The sequence below is a fragment of the Rhinopithecus roxellana genome, chromosome 7, assembly GCF_007565055.1.
Source record: "Rhinopithecus roxellana isolate Shanxi Qingling chromosome 7, ASM756505v1, whole genome shotgun sequence".
Classification (NCBI taxonomy): domain Eukaryota; kingdom Metazoa; phylum Chordata; class Mammalia; order Primates; family Cercopithecidae; genus Rhinopithecus; species Rhinopithecus roxellana.
In genome coordinates, this window is record NC_044555.1 from 128,648,236 (window position 1) to 128,663,700 (window position 15,465).

The 15,465-nt window shown below is 42.0% G+C and overlaps 1 protein-coding gene and 1 pseudogene across 1 annotated transcript in view; one reads left to right on the forward strand and one right to left on the reverse strand.

Annotated features, from left to right (window-relative positions):
- The window catches only part of GPC3 (glypican 3), a 450,385-nt gene that overhangs the window by 133,905 nt on the left and 301,015 nt on the right, over positions 1 to 15,465 (reverse strand). The gene's annotated exons all lie outside the window — the stretch shown is intronic.
- On the forward strand, positions 669 to 1,084 carry LOC104670206 (annotated as a pseudogene).

Here is a 15,465-nt window from a genome sequence, read left to right on the forward strand (position 1 = left end):
TACATTTATTATCACAAGTCCCACATTTAGAAGAAATCCCTTTCTTTAAAAGGTCCCTCAAGCAGATCTTGCTGATTTTTGACACTTGCTAGTACTGATTTAGGACAAGGGAACTGCTAGAAAAGTCACTTTCCTTCTTCCCTTAAGTATCAGAATGATTCCAAGTGCTTGAGAGCCAATCAAAAGGACTAGGTCCCCACCAAAAAAAATTTTGATTTCACAAAAGTTTAATATGCTGCCCAGCTATACATGGCTAAAAGTAAGTTAGAGATCTCACATTCTCAGAGCGCCATCTTATGGACAAGCTTCAGTATTGCATGTAATCCCTAACTCAGTGATTTACCTGTTTCTTTGGAACGCATTCTGGTCACAACAATCACTCTGGGAAAAACTGGATAATTTAAAGAACATAAATAGCTTTAAAGACAAACCAGAAAACAGGGTAGAAAAACTATCCTATTAAGAGGCCTAAGAAAACGTCCTTTTCTTTATCCATGATACAGTGTTAATTTACATAAATGCATGGTAAAATAAAGCAAAGGTGAAAAGAGCTGAGATTTGTAAATGTGCTTAATAAAGACAGAAACAATTAGCTTCCGTTTATTTATGCACATATCTAAATAAAAATGTCTTTCTCTTTCCTGGCTGTCTGAGGATAGACAGCCATCATGAACGACATGGTAACTATCTGAACTACAAAGTTCATGATCAACCAACTACTTCAGGGGAAACAAATGGTCATTGACGTCCTTCACCCCAGGAAGGCAACAGTGCCTAAGACAGAAATTTAAGAGTGCCTAAGACAGGAAAAACTAGCCAAAATGTACAAGACCACACCAGATGTCATCTTTGTATTTGGATTCAGAACTCATTTTGGTGGTGGCAAGACAACTGGCTTTGGCATGATTTATGATTCTCTGGATTATGCAAAGAAAAATGAACCCAAACATAGACTTTCAAGACATGGCCTGTATGAGAAGAAAAAGACTCAGGAAAGCAAGGAAAGGAACATAAGAACCCAATAAAGAAAGTCAGGGGGACTGCAAAGGCCAATGTTGGTGCTGGCAAAAAGCTGAAGGAGTAAAGGGCTGCAATGATGTTATCTGTGGCCATTGTGGATTTTTCATGAAAGGATTTATAAACTAAAAATTTTCATGTGAAAAAAATGTCTTTCATAATTGTTTGCATAGCAGTACTACTTCAGAGCCAATGTTAAGCTAGGAGGATGCTAGAAACAGATATATCCACTTTACTCCAAGAAGTACCTGTGTTCTCCAACAACAGCCTTTCAGAAATTACAAGTAGATTTCAGTAGACAGGAAGCAAAATCTAGGAAAGAAACCCAGGGGATGTAAACCTATCTCCTTCTTTTTCTTTTTCTTTTTTTTTATTATACTTTAAGTGTGCAGGTTTATTACATATGTATACATGGCCATATTGGTTTGCTGCACCCGTTAACTCATCATTTACATTAGGTATTTCTCCTAATGCTATCCCTCCCCCATCCCCCCATCTCATGCCAGGCCCCGGTGTGTGATGTTCCCCACCCTGTGTCCAAGTGTTCTCATTGTTCAATCCCCACCTACGAGTGAGAGCATGTGGTGTTTGGTGATGTAAATCTATTTCTGTATCTCAGTTAGTAGCCATTAGCTATATGAGAGAATAACTGCATTAGAATTCATTTACAGTGCAGTCTCCAACCTTACTTTGAGGAGGGACTAAAAGATTTGTCTCAGTACATAATCAGGAAGCCACTGAAACCCAGAGAAGCAAATAATATTTTTCAGATGGTGAGGAAAGATTGAGAAGTTAGTATCACCCACTACAAGGAGAAGAGTCTGTGGCTGCGGGGAACAGTCCCCCAGTAGAAAGGGGAAGGTAATGAGAAAATGCTTGAGATGAGGTCACCTGAATGTTACTCTGAAGAAACCAACTTTGCAGAAGAGGCTAGAGATAAAGAGAGAGAAAAGTAAATAAGCACAGCAAAAGTGATTCTTGTGAGAATTGCAAGCTAGGCAGAACCCAAAGTGTATGCAAGCTGGTAAGAACTAATCGTGGCGGTCAGGACACTAGGCCAGAGCAGTGTCTCTCTGATGGCTGTCCTTGAGGGGAACATACAAATTAGGAGAGGACTCCAACTGTGTTTAAAAACAGAGAAAGAAAAAGGTGTAATTCAAAGCTCAATAATCGGGGGTGGGGAATAACAGAACAAGGAGTGTGGTAGAGACTTCTTATTCAATCACCCCAAACTCATTTACCAAGTCCTTCTAGTCCAGAGAACTAGGACCAGACATTTTCTTGTTCTACTCAAGTTAAAGCAAAAGGACACGATCTTTACCTGGTGTTTGTTTGTTTTTAAGATGGAGTCTCACTCTGTCTCCCAGGCTGGAGGTGCAATGGCGCGATGTCAGCTCACTGCAACCTCTGCCTCCTGGGTTCAAGCAATTCTCTGCCTCAGCCTCCCAAGTAGCTGGGATTACAGGCACATACCACCATGCCTGGCTAATTTTTGTATTTTTAGTAGAGACGGGGTTTCACCATCTTGGCCAGGCTGGTCTTGAACTCCTGACCTCATGACCCACCTGCTTCAGTCTCCCAAAGTTCTGGGATTACAGGCGTGAGCCACTGCACCCGGCCTCTTTACCCATTTTTAAGTTAGATTTTAATTGATGAAAATATGAGGGTTGGAAAGGACCTTTGAAGTCATTCAGCCCAATGTTCTCCTTTTACAGAGGGGCAAACCGAGGCCCAGAGGCCAAACAACAGCAACTGAAGTTATTATTGGCATCACTGCTAGGGAGACAAGAATGAAGCTGTTACCTCCCCCAAACAGAATAGCAAAGAACAAAGGGGCAAGGAACTAGTCACATACCTCAGCAACATGAGGGCATTGTATGAAGGTAACTGAAGTTCAAAATAACGACCAATAATTGTTGTAAGAGATTAAGTTCAGTTAGGCAGTCATAGTTTACTGAGGCAGCAAGTACATAATACATTTTAGAGAGACAGAGTTATGTGGTGGAAACAGCACTGGCCTTGGAGTCAGAGACATGGGTTAAAAGCTGGTGCCCCCACCTGCTGTGTGACTTTTGACAAATAATTAAACCTTGCTGAACTCATCTATAAAATAGGAATAATGCCACCTGCACTGTTTTGAGAATTATTTGATATAATGAATTTTAGCAAATTGAGATAACATGTGCTTAAAACAATGCCAGGCACATAGAAAGTTCTATATGAGGGCTGCTATTATTTTTATCACATGAAAGCACCAAACACAGAATCTCAAATGCACTAGATGTTCAATAAATGTTATTTGAGAAGAATCCCCTGCTGGGCATGGTGGCTCACACCTGTAATCCCAGCACTTTGGGAGGCAGAGGTGGGCGGATTGCTTGAGTCCGGGAGTTTGAGACCAGCCTGGGCAACATAGGGCGACCTCGTTTCTACAAAGCTTAAAAACAAATTAGCCAGGCATGGTGGCCCATGCCTGTGGTCCCAGCTACTTGGGAGGTTGAGGCAAGAGGAGCACTTGAGCCCAGGAGGTTGAGGCTGCAGTTAGTTATGTTGGTGCCACTGTACTCCAGCCTGGGTGGAGTACAGGAAAACCAGTCTCTAAAAAAATCAAAATAAAAAACGAAAAAAAGAGCTTCCTGAGAGAGAAGAAATAAACCTTGCAATAAATAGCCAAGGGAAGCTTCAAATCCCTTCATCCCCACATTGAGAACTTACGAAATGGAAGAGTATCAGTTCTCTTATTTTTGTCCTCAGTAAAGTATGGGTCAAGGCATGAGTAGGAATGGTTTATCATCAGGGAAAATGGGCAAGGGAAAAAGCACTGGAACTTTCTTTGCCATTGCGATTGAGCAATGATATGTGAATGGTTGGCACTAAGCATTTAAGCCTAGCTGAGAGGAAGTTTTTAGCAGTGGCGCCGTCCCAAACCTTCCAGGAGACAGGGCATCATCTGAAGGGGAAATGATCAGAAAGGACTTCAAATGGTTCAAAATTAATTTTAGTTCACAGAAGAACTAATCATTCACCTGTGGCCCAGAGCAGCCATCCAAAGTTTCCCGAGTGACCAGCTTTGGGTGTCAGAAGCCTGTTCCCCTCCCTCCTTCTCCCAGAGTTCATATTCCTCCCCTCAGTGATAGAAAATATTCTGCTTCCACTTTGGATAACTGTCACAAGTAATGAATTAGATGCCTCTTGAAAATGCCCACACGCTTTTTCAAATCTCTCTGTTCAGAACGCTGCTTTATTTGTCTCCGGTCCCTGCAGGGCCCACAACAAACATCCATTCTTTAATGTGGTGATCTTCAAAATGAAGAACAGGACTCTCAAAGTCCACCTAAACAATCACTCTTAACTGACTCCAGACACGTTTGGGAGAGAGGCAAGTCTGAAACAAGAAAAAGTGTGCCTGGTGGGTTTTTTTCTTGTGTGGCATTTCTAGACTATGTAGTAAACAGAGGAAAGACTCCTCAGTGTTCTTTTGGATGTCTGGCTGAACTGTGGTTAATAAATTGCCAACCATCAGCCTCAAAAAACAAACTGTTTTCATGCAAATAGGTACTACCGATACACTTGAAAAGAAAGCTAAACATTCCTGCCACTGTTTTCTGTCAGCTCCTCTGGCCTTAGCCACAGTCACTTCCAGGCCTCAAACCTTCAACCTGCGGAATTAGCCCTACCCAGATCCCTAGCCAGTAGTGACAAGGGCAGGAAGGTGTTAGTTTAACTGATTCACCTGTCAGGCCCCAGGCTCTGGAATTAGTTTTGTTCCTCCAAGCCAGTATTTCATGTTTTTTTGAGTGAGCCCTGGGTGTTCAGGTATGACTTCCACTTGCCAGCTGTGTTTTCCTGGGCAAAACTCTGTCCTGGGGCTCTTGTCTGTATTCATTTCTAGGCCCACTCCCTTACCCAGTACCTGGCACCCAGTATGCACTCAATAAATGTCTACTGAACTGACCTGAGATAAAAGGCCTCATCCAATGCTCAGTTTGTGTGATGGAGACTCTAAGCTATTCTGCCTAATCCTTGTCAACCTGTTGTCCCTGAGGCCTTTCCCCCAAATCTGCAGCCACTGACTGAGGACCTACGTTACACTGGGCCCTTCGATGTCAACCTGTCAATGTGTCCCACCTGCCAGATCACACCATTTTAGAAACCAGTGGCAACCTAGAGAACAGCAGAGTTCCTTTTCTATACTCCACTGAGTGTCATCATCTATTCTACACTTACCTATTAAGCATCTACATAGCCCTGTTCTCAGCCACAGAACATTAGTAGTTGGAGGTCCTGAATTTTCCAATGTTCTGGTCCACTAATTCCAGCCTGGACTTCATGAACCAGAATTTAGTTTCTGCCTTGGCAAATCTGGTCTTCAGAAAAGGAAACATCCAACTGATGACTGTGTTGGATTCCCACTGCAAACTGGTGATTGAGAGTGTGTGGCCATATTGCTTCATGAGACATCTATACAGCCACACCATCCTACATCACAAAATCCAGAGTGCTGGCACAAGGGGGCTGCCGTGGTTGGTGGGAGGGAAAAGGGACTACCAAGAATAAGGTAGCTAAGTGTTAGATTTGTCCAAGAACACTGGCTGGTCTTGTCTACAGAGAGTAGAACTCCTCTTTCTATAGTCTTCCTAAACTCATGTCCAGAGTTTGAGAACCAAGGCTGCAGCAAGAGCCCTGAAACAGCAGAAAGAAACATATTCACCAAGTTTTTGCCTGGTGGAAGCGCGTGGCCATGGTGGGCATGGGCAGAGACACTGGCACAGGGGAAAGAGCCTATCTCTGCCAGTGTCCATATGTCAGGACAGCTCCGCACATGGCAGGCCCAAGCCTTGCCTCGCCACTCTCAAGTTGCCAGCAATAACATAACACGAAAGAATAACAAAGGGGGAGAAAAGGTGAACTGAAGTGTAAACTACCCCCACTCCAACTGCCCTGGTAGCTGCAGGTGCCCTTCACTGCTCAACTCTTTGCACCTGCTCTCCTGCTAGAACAAGTGGCCTATTGTGTGAGGCTGTATACATGGAGGTGCTAAGCAAACAAGAAATGACTCTTCTGATCATAAAGTAGATGGGATTCCAGGAAAACTTTACTAAGCCAAATAAAAGTGATTGTAAAGCACTTGGTAAAATATAAACTGCTGCATAAATACTTAATAAAAGCTCACAGCCATGTACACAAGGACAACTAGGTCAAAATTTGCCGAAGCTCTCTAGCCTGGAGGGTGTTGGAAAGGGTGAAAATTGTCTCTCTCCCTTTGATTTTCTTAGCCACTTTGTATTACTTTGCTCTTACCTGCCCTTCAGCCCTTGGCACTCCCCCGATGTCTCTCTCCTGTCACTGATATATCTCTGTGATTAGAGGGCTTCTAATTTTCATTCTGGACAGTTGTGTCAAATATTATTGGGAGCAACAGACACTGAATTCCATTTTTTTTTTTTTCTGCTCAGAAACCCCATCGGAGTTATGCATTGCTATGGGGGAAACATTTTCTTTAAGGTTTAATTATGTGAGTTTCACCCCAAACTCTCCAACATTAGAAATTGAGAACAACTCTGACATCTCAAACAGCCAACCTATCTGCTCCCCTGTAGCTCCAATAATACCTGGAGGAGTAAAATGAAGAGCTCACTGCGGTCCTCATGAGAATGATTATACCCTGGGGCTCCTTTTGAATCACTTTCACTTTGGTCTACTTAGGAAGGCATCAAATTCAAAGTCATTAAGGTGGCTTTATGGTGTTCCCTTTCCCTTCACATTCCCTCCCCCATCAAATATCTTTGTTATAGTATCTCACAGCCTGTTAGAGGTGGAAAGTGCTTTAGAGGTGATTTTGTCAAATTCCTTTATTTTACAAGTAAAAGAAAAAACAGAAGTGCAGTGACTTGTCCAAGGTCACACAACAAGTTCACAGTAGAGCTAGGACTCAGGATGGACTCTCAGCCTAGGGCAAAGGTTTTTTGTTTGTTTGTTTGTTTGCATGGACTCCAAAGTGCCACAGGGGATGCACAGGCAATGGCTTTATTATCAGAGGCATGTGAGTAAGGGAGATTAAATGGAGAATTAGCCTCAGAGGCAGGTGAATGCCATTTTCTAGCAAGGGGTTGAAATATCTCTAAGAAGAACTCCTTCTTCCAGGGGATGCCGCCTTACAGACTTGAGAGGACATGAGAGCAGAGAAGCATGGTATGAGAGGCAGGAAATGTACGTCTATTCTCATGGACCAAGACTGGGCAGGGAACAAGGGAAGGATAGGGTATAGCATTATAGGCCAGAGAAAGGCTGGACAGAACACTCATTCCAGGTCTGCTGGATGAAGAGATTAAACCAAGCTGAGGTCAGGATTTCCACCAAGAATAGGAAGAAGGTGAGAAGGCTTTAAACCTTGCAGGAGAGAAGCCAAGCATTTGACAGGCAGGACAGTGCTGTGGGTAGGGGATGTACTGGATGGGTTTGAAGCCTATCTTGCTGTGGCCTTTGGTAATTTGTCAATGTCATCAGTAGAATCAGTAAAGTGTGGGTAATAATATTGTCCGCTTCAAAAGGCTGTTGTTGAGAATTAGTCAATGCATACAAACTGCCTAGCATATTGTGTGGCACTTGGGAAGTTCCACAGAATGGTTAGTTATTACTATTATTAGCCACTCTACTGTTTGAGTCCTGCTTTCTGAAGTCCCACGTACCCTTAGACAGAATTTAAGAGAGCAAAGGGAAGAGGACAGTGATCAAAATGCATCAGGGAGGGAAAGGTAAGAGGAGTTAAAAAGCGAAGACAGAGAAACCAACAGAATGTGTGAGCTGCAGCTCTCCCAGCTCTCCTCCACCCCTTCAATGTATGTAAACCCCCATGACTGCATCTTTTGCCTATATTTTGTAGCTGTAAGAGTCATAGGTACCGACAGGTAACCAACCACCCCAGTTTGCTGGGACTGAGGGGTTTCCTAGGACTTGGCAAAAGTCTAAACCTGGAAAGTCCTAGGCAACCTGGAAAAAGTTGATCACTGTAGGGGCCAGAGGGTGTTTGCTGTTCAAGATTATTATTTGTTATAACCAGAGAGCAGGGCACTGCTGCTAGATGCTATCCACTGGGGTTTGAAAAAGCTGGGTTATCCAGAAGCCATGTATAGGATTTTTTAATGGCATTTTCTTCATGCCTATAAATGAAAAAAAAATAGGGGTTTCTTAAATAGATAAGTTTCTCCAGGGGAACATTAGCCAATTTGAGGAGGATGGTCTTTAGCAGGACAGTCACACAGCAATAGCCTCATTATCAATGATTCTTATTTGTATGCTTCGATTCTCTGACACATGCTGTCTTTCTCAATTCCCAGCATTGTTATTATATGTGCTTGAAAGTAATAAAACTGCATTTACTTTAAAATGATCTGTCACTCAGACTTTTCATTAATTTAAACTGATGCTACCAATCTCTCAAAGTATTTCCTTATCCAGGGCCAACTGGTTTAATTCAGCATCATGGGCTGATTTGTTTAAAAATAAAATTCATGAGGATAGGTGGATTTGCTTAAAAATTTTTTAAAGTAATATTCCTCAAGTCCTTGAGAGATGTACAGAGAGAGATACTCAGGAAGCTGCTAAAGGGTCCATGTTTGTAAAGAGAGCCCACTAATGCTGTGTTGATTACCCAGTGTTCCATTTATTCAGGGTAAAACTTCCCCCTACATCTGATCTACTCTTCTACACTAACATCCAGTAAACGGAGGGTAATTTATAATTTTCAAAAACATCTCATATGCATTTTCTTATCGGAGGCTCACAGCAACTCTTTGAGGTAGGCAAGAGAGGTATTAATTTCACAGAAGGAGAAAACAAAATAGAGTTTAAGTAATCTGCCTAATAGTACAGTGATACCATGGGAAGCTAGGCCTAGTACTAAGGTCTGTTACCCGCAACTATGTCTGTTGGTTCATCCAACGAGTTCAATATACATGTATAGAGAGTTTACTCTACAGCAGGCACAGCTAAGCAATGAGGTTTTATAGATGGAAGACACAGTACTACTTTTTTTTTTTTTTTTTTTTTTTTTTTTTTTTTTTTTTGAGACAGGGTCTCACTATGTCACCCAGGTTAGAGTGCAGTGGTGCGATCATAGCTCACTGCAGCCTCGACCTCTCGGGTTCAAGCGATCTTCCCGCATCAGCCTCCCAGGTAATTGGAACTACAGGCACATGCCACCACGCCTGGCTAATTTTTTGTATTTTTGGTAGAGACGGGGTTTTGCCATATTGCCCAGGCTGGTCTCAAACTCCTGAGCTCAGGCAATCCACCCACCTCGGCCTCCCAAAGTGCTGAGATTACAGGCATGAGCCACTGCGCCTGGCCCACAGTACTAGTCACTAAGGAGCTACTAGAAGATTACAGACAGACATGTAAAAGCTCTCAATATAGTGTCGCTGGGGACATGCTAGAGAGAAGATGAGGTGCCAGCAAGTCTTAACCCAGACAAAGGTGTGGACAGGAGGATTCAGGGTCCTCAGAAGAGATGTTAAGGATAAGTAGGGGTAAGCTAGCCAATGGCTCTTTTTCTAGCCCATTCTAAGATGGTCCTTGTCTTAGTGCTCCCTAATAGTATTTGGAAATTAGCTTTTCAGCATGAGTTCTTACATAGTGCAATCCTCTATGCATCCCCCCAACCCCAAACTGCTGTATTCCTACCTCAGGTGGGAACACCTTACTTTGGCTCCTGCTGAACAGGTACTCATCCCAGCTCTAGGCCCGAAGCTGTGACTAGAAGCAAAGAGAACAATGACAAAATGGGCCAACAAGTGGCTCAAACCAAGAAAAAGTTCATTTGGGTAGTTTTTAAGATTCATCTGACCATGTGGATCACTAAGATCTGAGGGGGCAAAAAATAGGAAGCTCCTGTGACACTGGAGTTAGAAATTAAAACAAATTTCCTTTCACAGGGAAATGAAACTACATTATAAAGGAGACAAAACCATGGATCAAAGCCATACTCACGTAAAAGAATAAAATTCATTGGCTTGAGAAATTGGGAAATCATGACTGATTTTAATGATCTTTCTCCTTTTCTACAAAGGCTAACTCAAGGGTGACAGAAAGGACTTTAGAGCACTGAACAACTAGTTTTGACCTGCAGCTAGACTCATCATGGTTTTTAATGTAATTTAGAAAGATTGCCTGAGTTAATCTCTATAAAGCAGTCGTAGGAGAAATGGTTTAAGATGTCTTTGCTGTGAAACAAGATGCTGAAGGTAAGAAGGTCAGCCTAGTGCATACCCTTAGATACAAATAACTCTCACTTGATCCTCAGTGGACTCAAATGCCCACCATTTGCACCAACCAGGACCAAGGATTGGGATTTTTGTTTTGCAGAAAAGAGAGGAAATAACATAAAAATGAGAGGGGGGTAGGTGAGGCTGTTCCTGAAAAGTTAAGAATGGGTTTTTGAAGGGAGCCAATATCAGGCCTATCTCCCAGTAAAGATCTTCAAGGGCTTTTTAATAGGTTTTTTTTGAAGAACAGCAATAAAAGCTACCATTTTTGAGAACCTAACTGTGTTCCAGGCACTATACTCCGTACTTCACAATCTCCTGGAATCTTTTCAACAAACTGTTAAGGGAGAAACTATTAACTCCATTTTACATGTGGGGAAGCTGAGGATCAGAGAAGAGGAGCTAATAGGTAATAGAGCAGGCATTCAAACCCAGGCTTTGCTGACTCTAAAGTTGTAAGTTTAAACACTCTAATACACTGCCTTACGTTGCCACATAACTCTATGTGCTTTTTGTTAATCCCTCAACTGTTCGGCTACATTTCTATCAGTAAAAACTCATCAGAGAAACTCAGACAAGATTTTGTACTTGCTGAAGTATAGGAAGAAAGAGCAAAAAATAGGAGAGCTAAATTTCTTTCAAAGAAGCCACCAAGAGCTTGTATCCTAGGGAAAGAACTGTACCAGTAGCAGCAAAGAAAGTGACACCTGCCAGTCATTTCCTGTGGCCTGTGGAACAGAAAAACCACCACCACAATCCAACGATCACAGTCACAACAATGACAACTGCCAGAGGTGTTCTAAGAGCAGGGCCACTAGCAGGAAGCTCCCAAGAAAAGAGGCTTCCCTAACATACCTTTCCCTGTGCTTCACACTCCAAGCCCCAAGAGTCCACTTTCACTGATGCTCAGTGATTGACTATCAGAAATAAACTTTCTGAGTCAGAGAAATTGGACAAAAATGTTTCAGGGGGGTGTTACTGTTTGTGGAGGTCAGAGGTATTCTGATGAAGTGACACTGATAACACTAAAAGAAACTTACCAGGGAAACATCAGGACACTTATCATACTCAGCAGACTTGTTTCAATCAGTATTCAACTTACATGCTCTCTGAGGGGTGAATATAAAGTCATGACAGATTTCAAATTTGTATAAATCTACCAGAATGTATGCAGCCCAAAGGTTTTTGCAACAATTATGCTGACATCACTCAAGACAATTCTTGCTGGGCATGGTGGTACATGCCCATAATCTCAGCTACCTAGGAGCCTGAGGCAGGAGGATCGCTTAAATCCAGGAGTTCCAGACGAGCCTGAGCAACATAGCGAGACCCAGTCTCTACAAAAAATTTCCTGGAACTCCTCTTTGGAAACCCCATTTAAAGCCAATATAAATGTCAGAAGAAGTAAACAGCCCTATTATTTTATCCTCTTCTCCAAATGAACCCCAAATGGTATAAGCCTACTTAATCAGCCACCTCATTTAGCAGTTTGGTTCCCAAAGACTCATAGTATTTCCCCCCAAAAAATCCAGTTTACCTTTATGGGAAGAAACATGGCCCACACCTCTTCACCCTTACTCTGGACATTTACATGGGCTGCTCAACCATGGTATAATGGTAATGACAACATCAACACCAGCTATCAATTATTTAAGTGCCTATGTGCCAGAATTTATCTTCACAACAGCCCTGCAGAGTAGGTATCACTACTCCCATCTTATAAATAAGGTAACAGAATGTCATATTAAATGTTCTGCCCAAAGCACACAGCTGGTGTCTGAACCAGGATTAAAATATCCATCTGGGGCTGGGTGTGGTGGCTCATGCCTGTAATCCCAGCACTTTGGGAGGCTGAGGAGGGCAGATCACTTGAGGTCAGGAGTTTGAGACCAGCCTGACCAACATGGTGAAACCCTGTCTCTACTAAAAATACAAAAATTAGCCAGGCATGGTGGCACGTGCCTATAATCCCAGCTACTCGGGAGGCTGAGGCAGGAGAATCGCTTGAATCCGGGAGGCTGAGGTTGTGGTGAGCCAAGATGGTGCCACTGCACTCTAGCCTGGGTGACAGAGCTAGACTCTGACTCAAAAAAAAAAAAAACAAAAAAAAACAAAATCCTTCTGGATCATTCTAAAGACTGCACTCTTCCCAATATGTATTAATCACCAAGTGTATGCTTCCTAACATTTCAGGGTCTTCTCACTGAAGACCTCAGCCTGCACCACTGATGATCAACTGGCTGAGAATCAACAACTTGTAGACAGCAGGGATCAGCCATAAACCCACAAGGCTTTTTCCAAAGAGGAGGTAGAAAAATTATTTGGAAGACTGGCAGCATCAGTGGAGTTCATCTGTCACTTATCAAGGCACTACCTTTGAAGGAGGCAATAATACTTAAGGGGCAGAGAAGCTCTAGTATGTTAATTTACTCATTTCTTAAAAGCAGATATATTTCTTCCTGGTTCCATCTCCTAAGCCTTCCAGGCTAAAATAGAAGACTTCTGATTCATGGAGCAGTGACAGTAAAAGGAGACAGGCCTTATCCAACCATCAGAATCACATTTCCAAGAGGAAATTAGGAGGTGATGTTTATTTGTTGAGGGTGTGGATATGCTGGGACCTGCTTTGGAGGCCCCCAAATGCTGCTCTTCGTATCACAAAATGACCCAACTGAGCTCAACAGAGGCTGGCATTGTATACTAATAGGACACAATCTGCTTAAAGTAATAAGCTATCCAGTATTCAACAGGTTGTCTATAGACATATCAGTGTTGAGCCATGAAAATGTCTCTTCCTGCTACTTAAGACATGACAGTCAACCAAGTCTAACGCATCCTGAATGGAGCACACTGTATTAAGCCATCTGTCAACAGGATAAGCTGTGTTTCTCTCACTCAATTCCGAAGGTAAAGCTACTGTGTATGACACCATAATCTTAAGGGATAAATGTTACTGTGTTGCCATGAGAGTATGTCCTGATAAATAGCTGTCACTAAAGAGTACATCTAAGATAAATCGCTGCTGAAAAATATTCCAATCTAAGTCCATAGTGAGATTATTACATGGGGGTACTCTCCAAACTGATCTGTTCTGCCTTACCAGGATTTAAAAAAAAATCATAGCTGCCATAAATATTTCATGCTATATCAAATTAAGTCATTTTCTGCATAATCCATTTCTCCTTCAAAGGCTTTCCAAGAACAATCTTGACTTATCTAAGGCAAGGTAGAATATGTAAACTGCCATACTAGCAAAGCATCATTACACTTCAGTGTGTTCATTCTTGGGCACACACTCAGGCTAACTAGCAGTTCCCCAAATTGGAAAAAATGAAACGTCATATTTCTGCTCCTGGGAAAACTAAAGTAGAAATGAAATCCAAAAATGTCTTAGGGGGACCAGGAACTGTGGAGATAGATAGTGATAAATCAAATACCAAAGCCCTATTTGTCCCTCTCTCCTTCCCACCAGCCTTTCATAAACAGAGCCTCCTCCAATATAGGGGCAAAGGAAGAACTAGCCATGAGAAGAGAGAGCTGGGAGGTTGAAGACTATATCTCAGCTTCTAACCCTCAAATCATCATGACAGTGGCTGAGAAGAGCTACTGAGTCTCACCTTCAGCATGACTTTAGTCTGACTTATGCCTGAATCAATGGACTTTAGGACCTGACTCAGTGCTACTGAATATTATTTCCATTGTCCATTGTTTATGTTTTTCTGTACCCTCTTCCTCTTGGCTCTGTATTTTATTTATTTATTTCCTCATTGATGTTTGCATTGGCTATCCTATATTTAAAATTGTGTGGATACTGCCTTGGTCCCTTTGGAGAAAAGCCACACTATAAATTAAAACAACAATAACAACAACAAATAATAACTTATTTTAGCATGAAAGCATGGGGGCAATGTATAGCAAGTGCTGCATACCACTGGCCTGTTCTGACATGACTAGAATGAGATGTGCATGTTTTATATGTATGCGTGAGTATATATGCACTTTAGAATATAGGTCTTTTTTTTACTTAATCTCTTTATTACCAGATTGAAGATTCTGAAGGTCTTTCCTTGTTTCCATGTAAACCAGTGAAAGACTTTTTTTGTATTAGAAATTTTTAGGTATAACATACACTACTTGGGTGATAGATGCACTAAAATCTCAGAATTCACCACTACATAATTGATCCATGTAACAAAAACCCATTTGTACTCCAAAAGCTATAGAAATAAAAATTAAAGAAAAGAAAGAACTGTGCCCCCAACCAAATTCCTCAAAACATACTGTGTTGTTAAAATAATTGCATTATAAAAGCAGAATCAACTATTCTCCCTTGCCTTTCCTAGATCATAGGGGAAAAAAGAAGCTATTTCAGTCATTTAATTGTTTGTATGATTTTACACATCTCATGAATTGGGTGTTGATGGTTCTCTCATATTCACTTCAACTTGCTGACATGCCACAGTCTATCCTTCCAACCCAGCAGAAAGGAAAGAAAAAGGTTTCCTTACTGTGCTTTTCTGAAACATCCAGAAGGTTTTGAGACAACGGACAAAACTCTGAGAATTAACACAATTGCTTTGCATATTGTCACTTCTGCCTTCTCAATTAAGCAGAGAAATCCTGAAGAGGCATTAGAAACACTGGAAGACTTGTCTGGTCAGTGGAAATAAGAGAATTCAGAGTGTGTGTGTGTGTGTGTGTGTGTGTGTGTGTGTGTGTGTGTATAATTTCTCAGGTGAAATGAGAGGTAAGATTGCATAAGATAAAGAGGAGGCAGATTCACCACAACTTACCCCTGCAGATCTTAGGGAGTTTATTTAGTAATGCCAGCTGCCCCATGTAAGAGTCTCAGAGTCATCATGAGAGAATTAAAGATGAACGTGCATTCATAACATAGTTTTTTTTTTAAGAAATGGGGTCTTGCTGTGTGCCCAGGCTGGACTGAAACTCCTGGGCTCAAACAGTCCTCCTGCCTTAGCCTTCTGAGTAGCTGGGACAAGAAGCATGTGTCACCACGCCCAGCTCCGATTCATAATGAACAGAAGTGGCTATGTAGAAACTGTTAGCCAGAAAACGGCAATATCCTGGAGCTGACATCTGGAGCCAGGCCCATCTGGCCCAGCAACATGATAAAGGGGTAGCATGAGCAGCTCCAGGTGAATCACAAAGGGAACTAAGGTATCAT